The sequence below is a fragment of the Vulpes lagopus genome, chromosome 9 (genome assembly GCF_018345385.1).
Source record: "Vulpes lagopus strain Blue_001 chromosome 9, ASM1834538v1, whole genome shotgun sequence".
Lineage (NCBI taxonomy): Eukaryota > Metazoa > Chordata > Mammalia > Carnivora > Canidae > Vulpes > Vulpes lagopus.
Window position 1 is genome coordinate 41,891,257 of NC_054832.1, and position 25,063 is coordinate 41,916,319.

General features: G+C 42.1%; 1 long non-coding RNA gene and 1 pseudogene across 1 annotated transcript in view; one reads left to right on the forward strand and one right to left on the reverse strand.

Moving 5' to 3' along the window:
* The window catches only part of LOC121498829, a 35,975-nt gene that overhangs the window by 561 nt on the left and 10,351 nt on the right, over positions 1-25,063 (forward strand). The window contains exon 2 of the long non-coding RNA XR_005989922.1: positions 51-136. This is a non-coding gene — a long non-coding RNA (uncharacterized LOC121498829). The remainder of the gene's footprint in view (positions 1-50; positions 137-25,063) is intronic.
* On the reverse strand, positions 2,502-7,370 carry LOC121498825 (annotated as a pseudogene).

Here is a 25,063-nt window from a genome sequence, read left to right on the forward strand (position 1 = left end):
ATATGAGCTCCAGCCTGGATGCAACATCTTTTTTTTTTTTTTTTTTCTAGAATGACACTGATATAAATTAAATGCACATATCTTAGTGCCTACATCTCAACTGACTGACTTCGGATGAGCCTCCCAGGACATTTCGGTGAGGATACACGCAGAGCTGCTCTTCTTGAGTTTGGCATTCTGCTCATGTTCATTCATCAAGATCTGCATTTTGTGATTATTTATTTGTTAATATATTTATCGTGCGGGCTGCCAGTTCTGCGAGGCAGGGACTTTGCGCTTTGCTCTTCTTCTGTACTCTGCACCTAGCACAGTGCCTTCGACATAATGGGGAGTCAATAAACATTTGTGGGAGGGAACACGTTTGTCAGGGACACGTTTACATGTGTGAATGGAGACAGGGGCCTGGAAAGAGGAAGAGGGTAGGAGAATAATTTTATAACCAATCAAGGTATGAGTTTTAATTACAAAAGCTCCACTATGAAGGCAAGAACTTCAAAGCCCTTCACTGGGGCAGAGTGGAATTAGAAAAGCTTTGGTGCTTCCCTGCTGGCTTTGCAGCTCACCAGCTCTGAGCTAATTTCCTCCTTAAATGAGCAGAAATTGAGAATCTCTGTTTTCTTCCACCAACAGGCCCTGTCTCAGTTCAGATCCTCTCTATTCCTCACCTGGATTGTAGAAAGGGCCTCCCAACTCACTTTGCTGTTCTAAGAGCCGCCGGCCCCTCTCACATCCTTCCCTCTTGGAGCTGCCGGGGCAATCTTGCTCCAATGCAGACCTGACCAGGCCTCTTCCTTCTCTGTTACCCCACCCTCCTGTCCCACTCTCTGTCCAAACAGGGCAGCTCTCAGGAAGCCAAGCCCCATTGCTCTGCACCTTTGCAAGTTGTGGTTCCTCCTTCCCTTTGGCTGGTTAACTCCTCGTCTTCCCTCAACACTGAGCTCGGTTGAGGAAGTGTTTCCTGATGCCACTCCCCCACCCTCCCATGGCTGGGTCCCATCGATCCCTCTCTTTCATGTGCCCTTTGGTAGCCCAGAGTGCCCGGTAAGCCCATGGTTATTGAGCAGCTCTGGTCCCAGCCTTCATGAGATGCTGAGAAGCTGCAGGGACTCTTCTTCTGTCTCTGAGTCTCGTGTAACCTGCTCGTGGTAGATGTCCAATGAAGGTATGTTGAGTGAATGAGTGAGTGAGTGGCCTAGTCACGGCCTGGCAACACCTCGGCTTGTCCTCCATGGGTCAGATGCAAAGAAGAGAATGCGGTGGGGGGATAGTTGGTTTGCTCAGGTCAGCTGATTAGTCAGTTGTCAGATCTCTGTCTCACTCAGTGCTGCATGGAAAGCAAAGTCAAGTAAAACAAAATGAAAAGCCACTGGAAAAAAGGAGAAAATGTTTTGGCTGGACGGCCGCTGATGTGGTCTAGGCATAGATCTTTCCTTCCTTTGAAATCCCATATTTCTCTCCTGGAACTGGCCTGATACTGTGATTCTGTACGCTCTCGTCTTAGGTCGTTGTTTCAGTCAACTTACGTGAGTTCTATTGTGGGAACGAACAACCTCCGCATGGCACTGGCTTACCACAGCCAAGGTGGCCTACTGGCTCCTTGTTGCTGCATTTCCATCACGAGTCGGCTAGGGCTCTGCCCCTTATCGGGGCCCAGGCTCATGGAGAGAGCAGCCCCCATTTCTCTCTGGGATAGTGCTGGGCTCACAGCAAAGGAAAAGGGGACATGGTTGGCAAAGTACACATCTGGCCTTGGAAAAAAATTGAGACATAATTGACATGCAGCGTTATAATAGTTTCAAGTGTAAACATGATGATTTGAAATGTGCGTGTATGTAGTGAAATGATCACTACAATAAGTCTGATTAACATCTATCACCACACATCCTTAAAAAATCTTTTCCTTGTGATGAGAACTTTCAACCATACAATGCAGCATCACTGTCTGTAGTCATCAAGCTACATGTTACGTCTCCAGGGCTGCTTTATTTTGTGATTAGGAAGTTTGTGTGTTTCAGCCACCTTCCCCCATTTTGCTGCCCATCCTCTAGCCCTTACCTCTGGTGACCGCCAACATTCTGGTCCCTGTGTCTATCAGTTCACTTTGGTTGGTTTGTCTTTCAAGATTCCACATGTGCATGTGATCATGTTTGGCCTTAATGCTTCTGCCTAGAATTGTTGCTTCTATCTGTATTCCCTCAGCCAAAGCAGTGCCAGGGGCAGCTAATTCTACTCCCACGGGAGGGAGGGGCAGCACATAGTGCGGACGATAATGTAGCCTAGGACATCCCCACCCAGCACTGTAGACTCCTGGAGGGCAGCAACGGTGGTGTTCTCTGACTCACAGCCTGCAACCTGGCCAAAGCACCTGACTTATTTTCTTGGAGATAGAGAGCAGGGGTGGCTTGCTTCAGGAGTAACCTAAGACTTATTTGGACCATTACTCTTCTCTGTCATCAGTTACGTTTCAGTTTGTATGATACTAATTGTTTAAAAGCCCTTCTTTTTCTTTTTCTTTTTTTGGCTGGATACAGTATACTTCATTGATGGTACATGACAAGGTAGGACTCCCCAAGCCCCTCCCCTTCCTCGGGGTCTGGGATGTAAATTAGAGGTCAGGAGATTCTCAGTGTGTTGGGGGATTAAGTTGGGGCAGGGACTCCCCAGCAGCTGAGGGCCTCTCTCTTCCTCTTGTTCTTGCTGGGGCTGGTGGTCCAGGAGGCTCTTACTCCTCGGAGGCCATGTGGACCATGAGGTCCATCATCTGGTTGCTGTAGCCAAATTCATTGTCATACCAGGAAATGAGCTTGACAAAGTGGTCATTGAGGGCAATGCCAGCCCTGGCGTCGAAAGTGGAAGAGTGGGTGTCACTGTTAAAGTCGCAGGAGACAACCTGGTCCTCAGTGTAGCCCAGGATGCCCTTGAGGGGGCCCTCTGATGCCTGCTTCACCACCTTCTTGATGTTGTCATATTTGGCAGCTTTCTCCAGGCGGCAGGTCAGATCCACAACTGACACGTTGGGGGTGGGGACACGGAAGGCCATGCCAGTGAGCTTCCCGTTCAGCTCCGGGATGACCTTGCCCACAGCCTTGGTGGCGCCAGTGGAACCAGGGATGATGTTCTGGGCAGCCCCTCGGCCGTCATGCCACAGCTTCCCAGAGGGGCCATCCACGGTCTTCTGGGTGGCAGTGATGGCATGGACGGTGGTCATGAGGCCCTCCACGATGCTGAAGTGGTCATGGATGACTTTGGCCAGAGGAGCCAAGCAGTTGGTGGTGCAGGAGGCATTGCTGACAATCTTGAGGGAGTTGTCATACTTTTCGTGGTTCACACCCATCACAAACATGGGGGCATCAGCAGAAGGAGCAGAGATGATGACCCCAGCTTTCTCCATGTAGTGAAGACCCTAGTGGACTCCACAACATACTCAGCACCATCATCACCCCATTATCAACATCAGTTGGCAGGATCTTGCTCCTGGAAGATGGAGATGGACTTCCCATTGATGACAAGTTTCCCGTTCTCAGTCTTGGACCGTGCTGTGGAATTTGCCGTGGGTAGAATCATACTGGAACATGTACACCATGTAGTTGAGGTCAATGAAGGAGTCATTGATGGGGACAATATCCACTTTGCCAGAGTTAAAAGCAGCCCTGGTGACCAGGCATCCAACACGGCCAAATCCGTTGACTCCGACCTTCACCATTGTGTCTCAGGGAAACGACTGACACTGCACCGGAAGATGAGGCTGTCTGTTGAGGGGGAGGAGCAGACAGCCAAGTCCTTATTTTTCTAACTCAGTATTTAGTGCCTGATATTAATTGGAATGTGTTAATAGGTTACTTGCAACACAACTCTAGTCAACAGAGGTGTGTCCAGTTTCCCCTGCTAATCCCCACCAGGTGCTTGATGCTAGCTCTCCTCTTCTTCCTCCGTAGCCCATCCCGTAGCTTGTCCCTGAGGCCCTCTGCAGTCTGGCACCAGGTGATGCTACCCTAACCCTAACCCTAACCCTGCACGTCTAGCCACTCTGAGCCTTTCCCTATGTGTGTTCCCTGCTTTTCCACCTTAGAATCTTTACTCTGGTTGTTCCCTCCGCCTGGCATTGACCCCTTGTCCCATCAGCACAAATTCAGTTCCTTCTGAAACCAGTCCTCGTCCCCTGGGTTAAGTGCTGCTTCCCTCAGGAAGTCTTCCCTATCGCCGAGGGGGTATAATCCACACTCTCGTGCCACACCCTTTATTTTCTTCCTCTGGCAACTACTCTGTTTTATCCTGTCAAAGAGGCTAGGGCCGTGAGTTTTGTAGAGTTAGAATTTGAACTAAGGCTCTGCCACCGAACTACTTCTCCAAACTTGGGTGAATTTCCCATGCTCTGAGTCTCAACCACCTCATTTGCAGGTAGAGGGTAATAATAACTGTCTCACAGGACATATTTGATAAGTTATGTAAAGTGATGTACCAGCATCCTTGACATACAGGAAGCGCCCAGTAAATGAAAAGTCATTACCTGATATTACTGGGTAGGATTTCTTTACTTCACCCTTCTATCTGTCTCAGTGACATTGCGCAGAGTAAAATGAAGATGTTTGTTGAGTGACTTAGTGGATAATGCAATGATGCTAGAAAATGACTGTGAGGCTCACCTCTCAATGTAATTAGTGAAGCTAGACTGAGTCTTACTTCTTTTCCCTGATACTGAGTTTGTTTAGATTTTTAATGACTTAGGTCCGGGGGTAGCTGTCCCAAATCCAGTGATAGGGCTGGGAGAGATGGAAACTATTACAAAAACGCTTGGAAGGTGTTCCCTGGTAGAGGATCAATGAAAGCAGAACAAAAAGTCCCCCGAACATATTTGTGTGTGTTTTTTAAAATATATTCTTTATTTATTCATGAGAGACACAGAGAGAGAGGCAGAGGCATAGGCAGAGGGAGAAGCAGGCTCCATGCAGGGAGCCCGATGCGGAACTCGATCCCAGGACTCCAGGATCATGCCCTGAGCCAAAGGCAGACGCATAACTGCTGAGCCACACAGGTGTCCCTGAACATATTTGTAATAAAATATTACTGTCCAGAGACCCCAGACAAAACCGTTTTATGTGTCATCCTCATAGTTTATTAAAAGTACCTTATTTCTTCTTCCTCTCATTATGGCAGACTGGATAAACGACTATTTTAAAAATTGGGTCTAAAGTTTCCACTGTACGTCCTTGACATACTGCAAATATTTATTGAATGGTAAGTGACAACTACATAGCGATTATTTACCTGATCAAGATGATGCTGTTTGGAAAAACCACAAGCTACATATTTCAGAAATCTTGTAATAAATTAATGTTTTCAAATTAATGCAATTTCTCTTCATAAATAACATCACAGTTCATTTTAAAGCACTACATTTATTTACCTCACTCTCAAAAAGTGACTTTTAAATCAAGCCCGATGTTACTCCTTTTTTTAAATAGGCAAGGTCGTCAAATTTTCGGATTATTGTCCCCCAGGAAGGGCAGCTGTCGGAACTTCCTAAGTGCCGGCGACGGAGGAGTCTGGGTCCTGATGAAACTGGACGCCTCAATGCCAAGCCAGAGTGGGGGGGGTCAGACCCCTGGTGTGTCCTCAGTACAGAGATACCTTCATCTTGGGGAAGACTTTGCAGTGAATCAAACTTGTGCTGCCACCGTAAGAGATGATCACTAGCGTAGGGGCTTACTGCAGCACAGGTATATTCTCTCGTACTTCTGCAAAGGAGTCTGACGGGGAGGAAATCAAGGTGCCCCCTGGGTTTGGTCCTTTCTGGAGGCTCCATGGGAGACTCTGCGTCTTGCTTCTTCCAATGCCAGAGGCTGCTGACGTTCCTTGGCTCCTGACTGCCTCCCTGGTCATGTTGCCTTCTCCTCTACTGTCATCAAGACTTCCTCTCTATCCCTATTATGAAGATGTTTGTGATTACATTTAGGGCCTGTCCAGATCATCCAGGATAGTCTCCCTGTCTCAAAAATTCTTATATAATCACATCTACAAAGTCCCTTTGCCATATATATTGCAGCATTCACAGGTTCTGGGGACTAGGACACAGGCATCTTGGGGTGTCATTATTCAGCCTACCGTGACTTGCTTTTCCAAAGCATTTCCAGAATCTACAGTATCGTATTGACTTTTTAAAAACAGAGAATAAAGTACTGGTTTTCCCCGAAGGGAAAAGGAAGGCATTTCAGAAGACCATAGATCACGGAAATGGGGAGTAGGTTGGAAAGGTTCTGATTTTGCCTAAAGCTTGGCTTATGCAGTTTGGTTATCAACACCACAGTCTGTCCTTGTCATTGTGTGAGTTTGTGTTTGTTTCTATACCCGAATGCAAGTGATGAAAACCCATTGATATGATTTTGAAGAATGAGAACCGTCATAGGACTCACTTCATCTTGCACAAAATAGAGGTGTAGGCACTTAATGGTGTGTTGAGTATTTACATAATCCTCCCACCATACATACCACCTGTGGTCACTACGTAATCCTTGGGATTTAGGGTCACACTGCAAACCTAAAGAATTACTATTCAAAGTGGAATTGATTCTAAATCTGCTTGAAATTAGAAATGGAAAAATTCATCTCCAGCTTCTCCAATTATTGTATCTTTCTTTATAACTCTGGGTAGAGAACAGTTTAAACCTTAATTCTGATGGTCCTTAATTTTATGAGTTTCATTAAAGCCCCTGAGAGTCATTTAATTTTATGGAGTTCAATGCTAATATCAAAATGCGTTCTTTCTAGAATAGATTTTTACCTTGTATTATAGGGATTGAGCTTCCATTTTTAACACATATGTTCTTAGTGCTTATGCTAATTTCACTACTTATCTTTAAAATTGGCATATCATTGTTATTGTTATTATTATTATTGTGTATTGACCAAGTTGAATGCTTCATTCTCAAGGGATTGCTGTCAGAGTTATATAATACAAGAACAATGGGTGAATGTTGTTCATTTTAAATGTGAAATTATAAATCAATTACAGTGGTGGCTAAAACCCCTTCATGACATGCCACAATTTACTTCCAATGACATTTAAACCTATCTCACATGCTGAACAATCTGTAATAAATTATGATTTTTTTTTTTTGCTTCTGAAATGAAGCTATAATTATGACAGTTGAATTCTTGTTCTGGGAAATAAGGTGGCATTTAATTCCTTGAGAACAAATGACACTCACAAAAGAACAGTTAATTATTCTCAGCTGCAAAGGAAGGGAGGAGGGGAAAGAAAAATTATGAAAAAGAACATGGTAGCACTTTATGTGAAGTATCTATTAACTAATCCTTAACTAAAGCTGAACTACAATTGAACTTCTGGGGCTGCCCCTGAGCCCAGGCAACACTTTTCATTATTTCAATTCTCAATAAAACCCAAACAGAAGGAATTAGCAACCTGAACATTGCTCTATTCCTTGCACATGATAATACAAATGTCCCCCCGCCACCCGCCCCCATCAGCCTTGCTTCCACGAACGTAGATCTACACTGTAGCCCAGTTAAAGCTGACTCAGGGGGGTAGCATGCTGTTAGTTTTCCACTACAGCTGTCCTAATAAAGGTCTTTAACTGCTATCATCATTCGATCAATATTGCAAATGAAGAGAAAGGAAGGCATCATACCCCCAGAATTTTTTATGTTGTTGTTTGTTTCTAGTTTAAACAGCAACGATACTTCTACTGGCTTTTCTCTGACGGCCCTTTCCTGTTCATTCTGGCAAGGAGCCCCAGTGCAATTGCATATGCCAGCAAACGCGAGGCCACTCTTCAGAGCTAGTCCTGACACCATCAGCTGTGATGTTAGCAGCCTGCTATTAGAGACGCCTCTTTCTTTGACTTCCCTTTCTTCCTTGGGTGGAATAGATACTCCAGAGAAGGGCCCTGCTGAGTGGAATTCCCCATTTTGACTGCAATTAGGGATTGTGACTTGATTGATTTGGGGGCTCTCTGAAATGTAGCAGGATCAACACAGTTGCACACAAAACAAGGCATAATCCACTGGGTTAAATTAACGTTAAATCAGAGATGATTGGATTAATTGCTATTACATTTTATCTTCTGTGCACATGTGCTGTTGGCAGGCTTTCAGAGCCTTTTTAAAATTAGCTTAGAACTGGATGGAAATGGTACAGGTGCAAATGATTTGTGCACTGGGTCTTTCAAGTACACAGTGGGCTCGTAAGAAGGTGCACTTTTTTTTTTTCCAAATCATATTTTGGATGTGATTTACGAAAACTGCACCGAGACTAAACTTGGCATCGCAATATAGAAGCTATAGATGTGTTAAACGGCAAAAGGACCCTGTTGGCTAGAAGATGACTTGGAAAGTGGATCTCCTTTGTATTGTGGCCTTGGCACTGTCTCCCTGTTCAGTTTGCTTCCTTTACATGCTTTTCGGTCCTCACGGGAGTCTGGAGGGTTCTGGAGTTTGGGGCAGCCGAGCACTTAGTGTGACATCTGCTACCCCAGAATATATTCTTCAAAAGCCACATCCCTTCCACAGATTTTATAGGTTAAATGTTGACACGATGGTTGTTAACAGGACGAATCTGGGTAGCAGAAATAGTGTGGAATATGCAACTGAAATATGGAATGATCAGCTGAGGGGCACAGAGTAAAGATAATCAAAGGCTAGTATCCTTTTATGTGCTCATTTGCCCACCAGCCGGCGGCCTAGGTTCACTGCCAGGCTGACAGTGTGAAAACCTGCTAAACCACTTGGAAGAATGCGTTAGGTTTTTATGTTTTAGGAAATGGGTTGAATCAACAGCTCCTTTTTAAGACCGCTGTGTGCATAGCACTATACGCAGGTACCGTAGAGGAGACAAGAATTCCATTCTGGGGCTGACCATATTTTGGATCGATGCAAACACTTGGGTGAGAGCATGGGATCTTTTCATCCTTGACCCATTGATCTTTGCCATCAATACCGGGCCCAGGAGAGCAAGCCATGACTTGGCAACAGGATTTCCCCCTCTTGGGCAGTCTTCCTTCTGCAGGTCTTTTGCATCCCATGCCTTTGCCTCTGTCTTATGTCCCTGACCTGAGCGTCTTGGTGTCTTTTGTGGCTTCGTCACCCTTGCCTCTACTCTAGGCCATGTCAGTTCCCAAAAGAAAGGGTGTTATGATATATACAAATGTCCAAATGCACCAGTTGGGAATTGGGCTCATATGAAATCTTTTCAATTTATTAAAATCATTTCAATTATTTACATATAAGTATGTATGTATGTATCACCTTTTAATTTATTCTTTTGAAAAGGTAACATATATGTGATTAAGTTCACATGATGCCAATAGCTACCCTGAAAAGAAAGTTTCTTTCCCGTCCGTGACTGCTAGAGTTCCAATTCCCCATTTCAGAGACAACCACTGTTGTCTGGGTTTTATATTTTAGTCGTTTTTCTAGAAATATTATATATGTAAGTAAGTACCTATACATGTGTGCTCTATCTTATTTTTACAATGAAATGATAGCATCCCTGCACTCTTCTATATTTCCTGCTTACTATTTGCTTAAATATATGGTGGAGATTGTTCCCTCTTAGTACACATAGAGATGCCTTATTCTTTTTAAAATTTCCATCGTGTTCCTGGATGTGCTGTAATTTATTGAGCCAGTCCTCTACTGATGAGCAGTTAAGCTGCTTTTCCGTCTTTCGCTTTCATAAATAGTGCTTGAACCTAATTTTTAATATGCATTATATCTAGACAGCAAAATTCCTAGAAATAAAATTTTATGGATATTATTACATAATTTCTATTTCTTTTTGCATGAAGAAAGCACACTTCGGAAAGGGGCGCAAAAGCACATGTGCAGCTCAGTGAGTCATTGCCAGTGGAACACCATATAATCACGGCTGAGGTCAAGGGAGACTATTGCCGACACCCGAGAGAGCCTCTTCCTGGCTGCTTCTGTTTCTTATCTGTTTCCTTCTTTCACTTCCTTTTTATACTATAGTTTTTCTTGCTTTTGAACTTTGTATAATTGATTTAAACAGCGCTATAGAGTGGATATTTGTGTTCCCTCCAAATTCTTATTTTGACACCTGACTTCTGATGTGACGGTGTTAGAAGGTGGGGCCTCTGGGAAGTTATGAGGTCATGAGGGTGGAGTCCTCACAATAGGATTAGTGCCTTTATAGAAGAGACCTTGGGGAGCTCACTCACCCCATATCCATATGAATATACTTTTATTTTCTCTGAAAAGTTTGTGTAGAATATATTTTGATTAATAGTTCTTTCTCAGATGTATCTTTTGCAAGTAGTTTCTTCCAATCTGTGGCTTGTCTTCTAATTCTCTTGAGTTGTCTTTTGCAGAGCACTAGTTTTAAATTTTAATGAACTCCAGCTTATCAATTATTTCTTTCATGGGCCATGCATTTGGTGTTGTATCAAAAAAGGCATCATCATACTCAAGGTCATATAGGTTTTCTTCCATGTTATCTTCTAGGAGTTTTATAGTTTTCACATTTTACTTTTTGGTCTGTGATCCATTTTAAGTTAATTTTTGTGAAGAAAGTAAGGTCTGTGGATATAGGGTTTTGTTTTGTTTTGTTTTGTTTTATTCCATGTAGATGTCTAGTTGTTCCACCATTTGTTGAAGAGACTATCTTTGCTCCTTTGTCAAAAATCAGTTGACTATATTCATGCGAGTTCTTTTCCTGAGGTCTCTATTCTGTTTCATTGATCTATTTTTGTATTCTTGTAATACTTTACTATCTTGATGACGATAGCTTTACGGTAAGTCTTGAAATTGGATAGCATCAGTCCACCAACTTTGTTTCTTCTTCAATATTGTGTTGGTTAGGGATCCTTGGGTGGCTCAATGGTTTAGCATCTGCCTTTGGCCCAGGAAGTGATCCTGGAGTCCTGGGATCGAGTCCCACGTCGGGCTCCTTGAATGGAGTCTGCTTCTCCTTCTGCCTGTGTCTCTGCCTCTCTCTCTCTCTCTCATGAATAAATAAATAAAATCTTAAAAAAATATATATTGTGTTGGTTATTCTGAGTTTTTGTCTTTTCATATAAATTTTGGAACCAGTTTGTCAATATCCATAAAATACTTGCTGGGATTTTGATTGGGAGTTGACTCTATAGATCAAGTTGTGAAGAACTGACATTTCTGACAATATTGAGTTTTCCTATCAATGAACTGGAATATCTCTCCGTTTATTTAGTTCTTCCTCATATAGATGTATATATTTTGTCAGATTTATACGTATTTATTTAATTTTGGGGGAGGTGCTAACACAAATATTGTTATGTTTTTTTAAAAATTTTTATTTATTTATGATAGTCACAGAGAGAGAGAGAGAGAGGCAGAGACATAGGCAGAGGGAGAAGCAGGCTCCATGCACCGGGAGCCTGATGTGGGATTCAATCCCGGGTCTCCAGGATCGTGCCCCGGGCCAAAGGCAAGCGCCAAACCACTGCGCCACCCAGGGATCCCTATTGTTATGTTTTTAATTTCAAATTCCACATGCTCATTACTGGTATATTGGAAAGCAATTGATGTTTTTATATTAATATTGTATCCTGAAACCTTACTCTAATCTCTAATCGCTTACTTGTTTTAGGAGGTTTTTTTTTTTTCTTTTTTTGTCAATTTTTTGACACTTTTTACATAGACAATCATGCCATCCGTGAACCAGGAGAGTTTTATATCTTCCTTCCCAATCTACGTACATTTTATTTCATTTTCTTCCCTTATCACATTAGCAAGGCTTCCCAGTACAATGTTGAAAAGGAGTGGTATTTCATTATATTTTCAATAATATCTTCTTAAGATCTTTTTTTTTTCAATATTATCTTATAATCTCTTTAATGTTTTGGTATGTTATTTATATCTTTTCTCTTTTTTTCTTAGTCTGTCTTTGGAGAATGTTATCAAATGTTTTGATTTTTATAATGAAACAGTTTTGGTGTTGTCGATCCTCTTTATTATATATTTGTTTTCTATTTTATTAATTTCGATTCTTATCTTTTAAGTTCCTTTTACTATATTTAGGTTTATTTTACTGTTTTATCACTAACTTAGTGAGATGAATGTTTAGCTTATCGACTTTGTATTTTCTTCTTTTGTAATGAATACTGTACATTTCCCTCTGAGAATGGGCCTAGCTGCATCTCACAGTAGTTTACCATCAGTTAATCAAGTAATAAGTATACTTATTATAAGTATTATTATACTTATTAATTCACACAGATATAGAGATTTTCCAATTTTGTTGTTGTCGATGATTTCAAGCTTAATAGAATTATGTAATAGAACATATTCTGATCATTTTAATCCTATGCAATTTGTTGAGTTTTTTTTTGTTGGCTCAGCATTTGATAAATTTTTATCAATGTATGGTATGTGGCTTAGAAGTTAGATTTTGTCGTTGCTGGTTACTGTTATCTACAAGTCAATTACTTAAAGTCTATTAATCATGTTGTTCAGATCTTCTGAGTATTTACTGATCTTTTTTACTTCTACCATTTACTGAGAAGATTGTGATTGTTTCCCACTATGATTATTGGCTTTTCTGTTTCACCTTGTAGTTCTGTTTTCTTTCTATATTTTGAGGTTATGATATTAGGTAAATACAAATTAAGAATAGTTAAAGAGACACCTGGGTGGCTCGGTGGTTGAGGGTCTGCCTTCAGCTCAAGTCTTGATCCCCGTGGTCCTGGGATTGAGTTCCGCATCAGACTCCCTGCAGGGAGCCTGCTTCTCCCTCTGCCTATGTCTCTGCCTTTCTCTCTGTGTCTTTCATGAATAAATAAATAAAATCTTTAAAAAGGAGAATGGTTTAACCATTTCATTGACCCTTTCATGTATTTCCCACCCAGTCTCCAGTTATGTGTTTTATTTACTTTGATATTAGTATAATTTAATCAGCCTTTTTGTTTTATGATTGCATGTTGTACCTTTTCCATTCCTTTATTTGCAACTTTTTTCTTATTTTGTGATGTATTACTTATAATCATCATACAGCAAATTTTACAAGTTCCACATGACCATTTTTGTCCTTTAATAGGATTATGTTATATAATCGCTGATACATTTATGTTTAAATTTCCCATTTTGTATCTGTTTTCAATTTACCTAACTTTCTTTATGCTCCTATTTTTTTTCTTTCTTGCCTTGTGTTTTGCTAGGTTATTTCTTAATAATGTATTCTTGCTCTTCTTCCCCCATCGTATCACCTTGGTAGCTGCATCTATTCTTTCAGTGCTTATCCTGAAGCATACAATATTTATCCTTAAATTATCAAAGACTCATTTTGTTTGATTCTTTTTATCCATTTTCTTGATATGAGAGGGATCTTAAAATACTTTAAGTCCATTTACTCCTCTGTCAACATTTATACTATTTTTTGCCTTGTATCTCAATTCTTGTGCACTACTGTTTTGCCTTTCTGTGTTTCATGTTTGTTATTTTCTTCCTTTTTTTTTTTTTACTTTCAAAAACAGAAAAAGAGACCCCCTCTTTACAAAACTTACATTCCTGTTGAGACAGTCAACATACACATAAATAACCAAAATGGATAGCATGTCAGGTGGTGATAAATATTTCAGAGAAAAAGCGGGGAAGGAGGGCACAGAATGTTGGGAAATGGGTGGAATTTTAAATGAGGGTAACTAGGGAAGACCTCCTCGAACAAGTGAGCTTTGAGCAAAGACCTATGGAATTGTGAGGCTAAGCCATGAAGAAATCTGGTAGTAGGGTATTTGCAGGCACAGGGAATTGTAAATGGAAACTCAGGAAGAATTGCACCTGACACATGCTAAGATCAACCAGGTGGCTGGTGTGGCTGGAGGTAAACGAGTGCGGGAGGGTAGAAGTCGACGATGAGAGGGGTAGTGATGATTTTATAATGAGGTAGTGAGGTGGGCAGGTGGGATGTCTCTAGGGCCTTGTCGAAAAATTTTTGGCTTATGATTATGACATAAAACCCAGCTTAAGAGTAGTGATGGGAGTTGAATGCAAAATGCAACTTACTTGTTTTCTTTGAGCTTACATTTTTAAAGGGCTTCTTATATGCCGGGTAGTGTATTAAGCACCTTACATGCCAAATTTTATTTTATATTCAATATAAGAAGAGGGTAGGTTTCACACAGGTTAATAATTTTACTCAAGCTTATAGGCAGCAATGCTAGAAGTCAAGGCCATGTGGTTTCTTAACCATAATTCTATATTTCTTGGACTCTTATTATTTAATGACAGAAAATTTACCACTTCATCTGGAGAGTTCTGGCTCTGAACTCTGTGGATGGGCTTTCCCACTTCCTCTTCTTTCAGTACACAGAGCATTAGCAAATGATCCCAAGAGACTTGGTTAGTTTGCCATGTAGGTCATTTACCTGTTCTCTGTTTTAATGACACATGCTACACATGTGATTCTGGGTCATTTTCTCTTTCATAAGCTATTGCCAGTATATAAGAATGAACAAAGACACCATGGATAGATAAATCCTAATTAAACATCATTACTGGGGAGCCTGGGTGGTTCAGTCGATTAAGCATCTGCCTTCAGCTCAGGGTCATGATCCCAAGGTCTTGGGACAGAGCCCAGCATTGGCTCACTGCTCAGCAGGGAGCCCGCTACTCCCTCTCCCTCTGCCCCTCCTCCATCACTCGTGCTCTCTCTCTGGCTCCGCTCTCTCTCTCAAATAAATAAATGAATAAAAAAGAGAAAAAACCCCATCATTACTGAAAAGAAACCATGTCCTATAGGGGACATTGGTATGTGAGTTATTTTAATCTACTATAAGATCTTTCATCTATATCTGAGTGACTGTTATGTCCCTTTTTTACTTTAGGTAATACAAAATAAAGAACCAAATGGGTCGACAATGCAAGAAAATTTGTCCCTGAACTAATCCAATACTATATTTATATGTCACAAATGAGTAGCATATGCATTCTTCAGTTTAGCATCTCCGAGGGAGGGGTGTTGGATAACCTGACCCCTGTGGAACAGTCAGGAGGTTGGGCGAGTCATTTTATTTTGTACACAGTTTTGCTGGAGAGCTGCAGATTTATTGATGTAAGGTAAAATATTAGCTGGCAGGTAAAAATAAGCCTATTAATGAATGTGATTAGAACAGCAGCTGGAATGAATTGCAGTGTTTGCAACATCAATGGAATTAGTAGACCTTAAAATATTCAGGGAATCAATTAAAAGTCTTCTCTGGGATTAAAAAAATGTGTGTTCATGCACTTAACTTTAAAATGAGCACCGGGAGAAGAAATGGCCAAACCTTCTGTTAGAAAAGCGTTTAAAGATTCCGAGGGCGTCTGACTGTTCCTGGGCCCAGCCAGCTTCTGAAGGAAGCCCTGGTGGGCTGAGCAGCAGGCATCGTGGAACGTGGACTCCAGACTTTGCTCCTGAGAATGAAACGAGAAGCATGTGAGAGCAATTGAAATGGGTGTCCTGGCCACACTCCCTGAAGGTTCTGTAACCTCGTTAACCTTTGAGAAGAGCACAGCTTCCAACCAGGATGAAAGACTAAAAAAGAAGGTGATAGTTTCTTAAATGTGCTCTTTCTCATGGTCACCCCAAGGACCTTGAAAAGTTTCAAGCCAGAAGTTTTGAGCTGAATAATCTTATATAAAAGTCCTTGGGAAGAATTAATTGGACAGCATAATGTATAAGCAACTGAACACAGATATTATCTAGCATTCCCAAAACTAGATTAATTAACCTCCATTCCCCCACGCTTACAAATAAGCTAGATAGGCTCTTTAAAGTTATGCTTTTATGCTTTTACCTCCAGGGAAGAGCCAAGGGACGCATCCATTGTCCTTATTGTTCTACAATCCAAAGTTGAGTTTCTCATCAAATTAATATAAAAGGTAATAAAGCTGAGGAGATTATTTAGTTTAGGCCATGGTTGTCTAAGACACCCATTTGAATTTGGGGGATGCATTCGTGCCCTATTTCATGTCTAAATCTAAAAGATATGTACCTGTTCACACATCTTTCCCCCCACCCCCTCATCCTATCAGTAGGAAGCTGGGCAGGGTCAGAAATCCCACAAGCCACAATTACTGCATTTGTGAAGATGACTTCAGGATTTCTGAACCTGAAAACTTTACTGGATTCTTTTGCCCATATGGCTTCAAGTTTCATTGTTACCCCTAGGCCCAAGTAGTCAGGGTCCTGCCTTGATCCCAATCACTTATGGACATCTTCTGGTTGCTCTTACTGGGGACAGAAGACAGTGAGGAGATGGCCAAGGAGCTGTGCCCACCCAGTGCCTAGCTCCTCTCTAGACCATACTCTGGGGGACTCAAAATTCCAGCTCAAAGTCTCATTTGAAGGCAACAGTTTGTCCTTAACAAGAGTGTGTGGGTACCATGGTACCCACTGTGGTGCAGTACCCATGGATCTAAGGGGTTGACAGTGGGGGGAGAGTGAGCATAAGGAGGAGGGGTGGATGGAGCTTAGAACGGGCCTCTAGGCTGGCAAATGATGGGGGCTAGGGAGGATGGGAAGACTGATGCTTCCTACACAGTTAGGGAACCTCTATCAGTCCCAGCCTTGCTAAGCTGCTGCAGCCAGCCATGATCACGGCCACATGAGAAGAGCTGGCTATGCCTTGGGTCCCTTTAAAAAGGCACCGAAGACACAATTGGCCTTCTCACCAATATTCTCCTGCTGGTTTCCTCAAAAACTGAAGTACTCACCTGGCATTTTGCTGCAGTGTCAGAGGCAATAGGGGGGTAATTGCACTATTTATTCTACCTTTGTTCTAGTCTCAGCAACTTGTCTCCTATTTTAGCATCTCCCGAGGTTTCTATTTGGATATTCCTTTTCTTCCAAAGTCTCCCTCTTGTGATCCAGGCATCATGTATCACCTCTGTTCCCACCACAACACTATTCAGGTTTTTTCTTGCGGTATAGCCCCAATGATCTTCCACTTCAGCTGCACTGAAGTGCACTGAAGGCTTTTATTATATTTGCCTTAGTCTAATCCACGAGTGCTTGTGATGATGACGATTTCAGGTAGAAGGGGGGGTTGCCGTAGAACCACACTGTGTATATATGTTTTTATGAATAGCAGAGAGGAGAGAGAAGGGAAAATCCAGTGTATATTCTCCAGTGGAGACTTTGAAACCACAGAATCTCAGCGCTGCATATTCTTTTAGGGTTTTCAATATCCATCAATTAACCATTTGAAGACCCATAAGAAGAGAAATACATTCCCTGTGTGGAGCATGAAGGAGAGAAAATTATTATTATTTTCTGACAAAAAAAATAAAGAGTGGGTAAACATCTCAGCCAAGAGCTCAGATCCTGATGTGAGGATGGGGATAGGTAGGTAGGAGGTAGGTTTAAATCCAACCAATTCAGAAAACAAGATGAAACAAAACAATTTGAGACCAAGAAAGCACGCACAGTTGAGTAGCGAAAACAATTCATTGAGCTGTCATGGGATAAGAGGACCCACTTCTCTCTCTCATCACCAGCTGCCTATATGACTTTGAGCAGCTTACCAACTATGCTCGCCTCTAGATGCCTCGATTGTACTATGGGCATGAGGTCTTCCTCCTGCCTTACAGGGTGCTTGCAAAGGTGTGGTGAAGCAGGGCCTCTGAGAACACGGTGTCCCCTGGAATGTGCTGTGTTTCCGTGTCAGAGCCCCATGTGCCCTCTGCAGCTGAGACATGTGACCCTGGTACACACGCTGGTACTCATGCTGTTTGCTCTGGTTTTCCCACAAGCTGCATGCAGTCCCCAGCCTGTACAAGTTTGCAGGCTGAATGAGAAGAGGGCGGGAAGACATTCTGCTGCGGTCACATGATCCTCTCTCTCACGTTCAGTTTTATTTTGCAAATAGAGATCCACTTATACTCTGGTGAGCCAACAAGATCACACCAGCTCCTACAATGGGAAGGACAAGTCCTATATCTCCTCAAGAGGCCTGGTGGTTTGGGGGCCTGGGATAGCAACTTGGCCATTACCCAGCTGTGATGGGTCTCGGGCATCATGACTTAGTGTGCCTCCCTATTCCCCTCTTTCCTCAGCTATAAAATCAGTATTTTAAATGACATGATTTCTAGGATCTCTTCCAGCTCCACTTCCTAGGATTCTAAATCTAGCATACACATGTGTTCAGGTCTTCTTTTTCTTTTTAAAATGATGAAATAAGTAAAAGAAAAACCAAACAGAACCTAAATAATCAAAATAATTAATCGATTAATGAACTATTTTATTTACTAACAATTGTTTCTTTTTTTTTTTTAATAATAGCTGGCCCCCTCTATTAAGAGAGAGCTATTTTTTTTAATTTTTTAAAAATTTTTATTTATTTATGATAGTCACAGAGAGAGAGAGAGAGAGAGAGACAGACAGAGACACAGGCAGAGGGAGAAGCAGGCTCCATGCACCGGGAGCCTGATGTGGGATTCGATCCCGGGTCTCCAGGATGGCGCCCTGGGCTGAAGGCAGGTGCCAAACCGCTGCGCCACCCAGGGATCCCCTAACAATTGTTTCTTGAGTATCAACTTTATGCTAGTCTAGGTACTGGGGACACTGGGGAAGAAGAGCTTTTCCAGAGCTACTCCTTAGTGAGAAAGACAGCAAAGAAATAAGTGAATGAAGAGATATTGAATATATACACATGCTGTAAAATTGGAAATGTTCACCAATGAACCATACATTCCCTGTCTCCCAAATGCCCAGATTTCTGACCAGGGGTCACCCTTTTGAGCAGATTTAGAGCATTGGGTGTGCCTGGGTGGAAACAAGGAAGGGAAAATAAACTGAAAGGAGCTTAGAGAATTCTGAATCTTTGAAATCATTAACTCTTTCAATTTTGGGTAGCAAAAAAAATCTACACACAAAAATGAGCAACTCTTAGATACAGCATCGATTAGACAAGGTCTGTCTATGGGGAAACTGAATAATATGGTCATTGACTTACAGTGGGTCACTATTTAGGCATTCATTTGCATCTTGATGCAGTATATTGCTGGGAGAAAGATCCTAAATGTGATGGAACTAATTTGAAAGCTTACAAAGCCTTATTAGCACAGTAACACAAATCACTATATACTTAAAGTTTAAAAAATAGAGAGAAAACAATACGTGTACAGTGCTAGTGAATAAAACAGGGGAGTTAAAAGTACGTAAGAAATTGTTTTGAAGGGAGGCACCTGGGTGGCTCAGTGGTTGAGCATCTGCCTTCAGCCTGGGGCGTGATCCGGGAGTTCTGGGATCAAGTCCCACATGAGGATCCCTGCATGGAAGCCTGCTTCTCCCTCTGTCTGTGTCTCTGCCTCTCTGTGTGTCTTTCATGAAAAAAATAAATAAAATCTTAAAAAAAAAAATAAAAGAAGTCATAGTGGAAGGGTTGTAGGACAGCCGGGAAGAAGGCGAAGATCAAGGGAGGTAGGAAGATGTAGATGCTTCAGAAAGAAGACCTGATACACAACTAGGAGATAAAGAAGTCCCCGAGATCTAATGTGCCTGCACAGGGATCATGGACAACAATATTGTATCATAAGCATATAACTTGCTAAGACACTAGATGTTAATTATTCCCACCACAAAGAAAGAAATGATGCTTCTGTGATGATAGGGGTGCTAGCCAACCCTCCAGAGACCATCATGTTACCAGATCAAAATGTATCAAGGCAACATGTTGAATAACCTCAAGCTTTACTCAGTGTTACATGTCCAATATATTTCAGTTAAAAAAAAAAAGAAAAGAAAAGGAAGAAGACCTATCTAAAATTCACAAGTTGTGAGGAGAAAAAGGCAAGACATGGAAGAGCGAGGAAAGCAGGTAGGGCAAATTAGGATATTTATCTGATGGCCAAGAAGGAGGAAAACCCAGGAAACTGCAATTGGTTTGGGGAAGCAGTGTGACCCAGGAATGGTTGGTCCTTGGTGCAGGTGACAGACTGCAACCTCCTATTTACACATGAGAATCTGTGGGAACCAGACGTTGGTGTGCTAGGGTTTGCCAAGCTTTTGGACATCTGCCTTGGACCTATCAGCATTTTTAGCCACACTACATCTTCTTTTAAGAGAAGCTTAAGGCTGTTGTTTTTTGTTTGGCAAATCTACTGTCAGGTGTGGTTGGCTCGCTGATGTTTTAGGACCAGCAACAATCTATTTTCCTCACCAAATGCTGAATGAGAGGTTTTATACATATAAGATGGATTTAAGAAATTTCCCTGCAGAGGTTAATGTGCTTAAAGGTCAAGACAGGTGGGGGTGTGTTTTGGAAGAATGTAATATGAAGCCTTTAAAAAATATAAATTTGACAGGTCTTTGCCAGCTTTATTGTCTCAAATGTAATGCTTTACTTTGTGTGAATGCCAGCAAAAGAAATCATTACTGGTACTTTGAAGAGAAGAGTTGTTCCTGAAGCTCCTGTAACGCTAAGAGTACTATATGCACGGACAGCAGTGAAGCCATAACTCAGTCTTGTGTGATTATAATGTTTAAGTAGAAAGCAAGATTCGGGGAAAGTGTTTTGCAACAATGTCCTCTCCAAATAACAGAGTATTTACTGGTTCACCAAGAAAACGCCAGTGTTCAAAAGGACTGTGTGTGTCACATGCAATTAGTGTGTCTACGAAGGCTCTTCTGCAATTCCCAGAGAAGACAGGAAAATGTTATATAGAATGTGAAATGTAGGGGTCATTTCAAAAGTAATGGATACTGACACAGAGCTACAAACAATTGTAAGGTTTACACATCACTCAAAGAAATTGGATTAGAGCCAGAGAAAAAGATGTTTTATATTACACTTAAAAAAAAAAATCTCGAGGGCATTTGGTATAAGACAGCGTAATATCTACCTTCTTTTGAAATGTGATGTACATGAAGGCAGAGGGCTCTGTATCATTTTTTGAGGTAAGATGTTACCATTTTGAGCATATTTCTTTCCAAAAGACTTCACACTAACAATACGCTGTATGTATTAAAATGGTTTACAAGTCGAAGTGCCTAAATCCTAGTGTTCAAACTGTCTCTGTCTTCTGCTGAGAGCTTGCTCATCGGATGAATCTCAGCCTTTGTCTAGATTCTCAAAGAGGAGCAGGCTGCCATTTGTTTTTCTTGGAAGTGCATTTAACCAGTCTGGTGTTCTGACTCAGTCTTGGGATAATATTTGTGGCATTGGTTGGCTTGGGAGAGTGTTTGACTCTCCCAACAAGGAATTTGCCTCTCTATATGTGGACCTTGTCATGCTTTGAGTGGTGGCTTCCAAAAAGATAGGTTTATGTCCTAATTCATGAGACCTATGGGTATTACCTTATTTGGAAGAAGGATCATTGCAGATGTAAGTAAATTATGGACCTTGAGATGAAGAGATCATCTTGGATTTACCTGGGTAAGACCTAAGTCTGTTGCCAAATAGCCCTTATGAGAGAAAGGCAGAGGGAGACTTGAGACAGTAGAAGAAAAGACACCAGAGGCTGGGACAGTGATTAGACATAGAAGAGACTAGAACGATGTAGCCACAAGCCCAGGAAATCAAGAAATACCAGCAACCATCAGACACCAGAATAAGCAAGGAATGATTCTCTCTGAGAGGCTTTCCAGGGAGTGTGGCTTTGGTTTTGAGCTTCTGGCCAGCAGAACTATGAGAAAATGATTTTTATTTTTTAATCCCCCCAGTTTGTGGCAGTTTGTTACAGCAGCAGTGGGGACCTTACATAACCTGGAGCTTCTGTGGTTCCTACACACCAAAGTAAAAAGAGGGTGCTGTGTGGGACATGGTCCAGCTGTGCTTGTCCTCTATCCTTCTGCACTCGAGATGATGAAAACCCACTGGGAGGAGACAACAAAGTCAGAGAAAGTAGTTCTAAATTCCAAATCTCAGACTGTAAAGGTATCTTTAGGTTTGTGGTGTTTTTTTGTTTTGTTTTTATTTTTTTAATTTATTTTATTTATCTATTTTTTAAAGATTTTATTTATTTATTCATGAGAGGCCGAGACACAGGCAGAGACACAGGCAGAGGGAGAAGCAGGCTCCATGCAGGGAGCCTGACATGGGACTTGATCCCAGGTCTCCAGGATCACACCCTGGGCTGAAGGCAGGCGCTAAACAGCTGAGCCACCCGGGCTGCCCTTGTTTTGTTTTTAAAGTTGGCTCCATACCTTGTGTGGAGCACAATGCAGGGGGGCTTGAACTCATAACCCTGAGATCAAGACCTGAGCTGAGTCAGATGTTTAACCCATGGAGCCACCAGGCATCCCGAGGTATCTTTGGTTTTGAGGTAAGGAAAGGTAGGAACTATTTCTATCAGCACACTTACCACAGTATCTTTCTGCTTCCTTTGTCCTCCTGTCCACCAGTGTGGCCTTGGGGAACAGGAGAGCAGGGGAGACATAGGAAGAGGAAAGAATTAGAAGGGAGTAAGGAGTAAGCCGAGCATAGTAATGACTCTTCTTCAATAAGAATGTATAATGGTTTACAGATGAAGAGATCCTGAAAACACACACACACACAAACTAGACATATACCCAGGATAGATGTTAATTAACAATGAAAGGGTTCATGTGGCTTTTGCACCTTAACATTTGATGAGGTAGATGGGTTAGGCCATCAAATTGAGAGAGAAGATATTTCTCGGTCTTGCCAGGTTGCTTGCATGAAGATTCACAATGATGACTCTGCATTGTATCATTTAATTGTGGAGGGATATTTTTTTCTGTCCTGCACAGTTTGGAGTATATTGTTTTGACCCTTATTGGAGTCAGATACTGTTCTTGGTCCCTGGTTCTCTGTTCTCTTTCTCTCTCTCTCTCTTTTTTTCCTCTGTAGCCATAGCTTTCAGGTAGGGTTCCTCAGGGTTCCCTTGAAGGGAATGGGTCTCGGGACGCCTGGGTGGCTCAGTGGTTGAGTGTCTGCCTTTGGGTTAGGGCGTGATCCTGGGTACCCGGGATCGAGTCCCACATCGGGCTCCCTGCATGGAGCCTGCTTCTCCCTCTGCCTCTCTCTCTGTGACTCTCATGAATAAATAAATAAAAATATTAAATAAAAAAAAAAAAGGGAAAGGGAATGGGCCTCTTGAATTTATTTCTGGGTCTCCTCAGTGAACTCAATTTAGGAGGTTCATTTAACCTATTAACATGTCTCTTGACTAGTGCATTTTACTTTTTGGCCCCATGGATTTGAGTCGATCACATCCTAATGTGTTATTAGGGAATTTGCCTTCATGCAGGCTCCATAACATAGCAGCTCTGGTCTCTTAAGTCTAAAATAATGGAGATCCTCTACGTGAACAGAGATACGGACGTAGACAACCCTGCAGGCTCAGTTGAGCTGCCTTGTATCCATGAGTGGCCATGAGAGGACTGGGAAAATTTGAGTTTGCACCGAGGGCTTTGCTCTGAAGGCAGCTCCTTGTGAGGAAGGGTTGATAATAAGTCCGTGCTGTCAACAAGAAAATGGATTCAATTTGTTTCAGTTCAAATAGTTGTAGAGGTGATTGGCTGAGTCAGTACATCGCGTATGGCCTTGTGGAATGCCCTCACGGAGACACACAGGTGCCCCAGAAGATGTCTACTCAAACAGCTCAACTGCCATTGCCTCGACCTCAACCTTAAAGTCTCCCTGAACTGTCCACCATTTTTCTTTTTCTACTGTGTTCCTCTATCCACCTGCCACTTTGACCAACCCTAGCCATTCAGCAGTGATGTCAGGCCCTTGGCATTTTGTCAGGGTTATCTGTCCCCTATCTCTGCCTGAGATCCTAGCCATTTCAAGCCTAACTCAAACCTCCTAAACACAGTTACCCTCTCCTTCTTCTGCAGGCACCCATGGCCCACTCCCGGGGCTTCTCTCTCTGTCCTTCTTTCATTTGTCCCATTTCACAGCTGATCCTTTTGCTAACTGTACCTCACTGGAATATCACTTCCTGAGGACTTGTGTCCTCCTTCCACAACTCACAGTAATTGATGGGGGACTGTTTTTTTGTTTTGTTTTTTTTTTCCTGTAACTGGTCAATATACATTTAAAAAAATGAACAAAAAAAATGATAGAGGAATAGATGATTTGGGCAGTTACAAAATAGTTTTTATTTCCTGGAGTTGTTGGAGGATGCTGAATGAACAGTTGCCTGGAAGACCCAGAGATCAAGTCAGTGTTTGAGAATCAAGAAAGCCATTTGTTATTCTCTAAGCATATAGACAAAAATGTTGGAACCGGCTCAGGATTTACCTCGCACAGGTTACTTTCAATGGGAAAAACAAGGATCATTACTGCCAGAGTCTTAATGGTTTCAAGTGTCTTGCTTGGGTGTGGCCACAACTTCCTGGCCTGTCTCCACCCTTCCCGGCATAGCCTCCAAACCACAGTCCTCACAAAGGGATATTTATAAAATGGAAAGTTGACCCTGCCTTGATCCTGCTCTTAGGATGTGAAGTCTAGACACCGTGGCCTGTTGCGTAAGGCCCTTTGTGACCTTCCTCTGCCTTTCTGGTTGTGTCTCTACAGATTTTTCAGCTCGCTTTTCAGATTCACTGCTTATTCTCTGATCCCATGCTGTCTCAGGCCTGTGTTCTGTGAGGTTTTTTTTTTTTTTTTTTCTCCTGGAACTTTCTTCCTCTTTTCATCTTTCAGAATAACTCCTTTCTTAGCCTCTCAGAATTGGTTCAGGCTGAGTGTGTTCTCGGTGCCCCTGCCATCATCACACTTTTTAGCTTAGCATTTCCTACCCAGGGTCATTGTAATTGAGGTCTTTTGTCTTTTTCCCCATAGAGGGCTGGGATCATGCCTCACTCACAAGTCTGGAGCTGTAGGCATCTCAGCCCAGGGGAGCAGTGTGAGTAGTGATGCGGATGAGGTTCCCCAAGAGCATCGGGCTGAGAAAGGAGACCCAAGGAACACTAGTTTTTACAGAGTCAATGGGAAGAAAAGTACCCACCGAAGGAGACCAAAAAGGAAGAGGAGAATCAGAGGGAATCTGCATTTGGCATCAGAGGAAGGAAAACGTTTCATATCGAAAAAGAGTTCAGCTGTGTGAAGTATGGCAAAGACTTAACTTGACCGCTAAGTAAAGATTGAAGGGTACCCGTTGGGTCTGG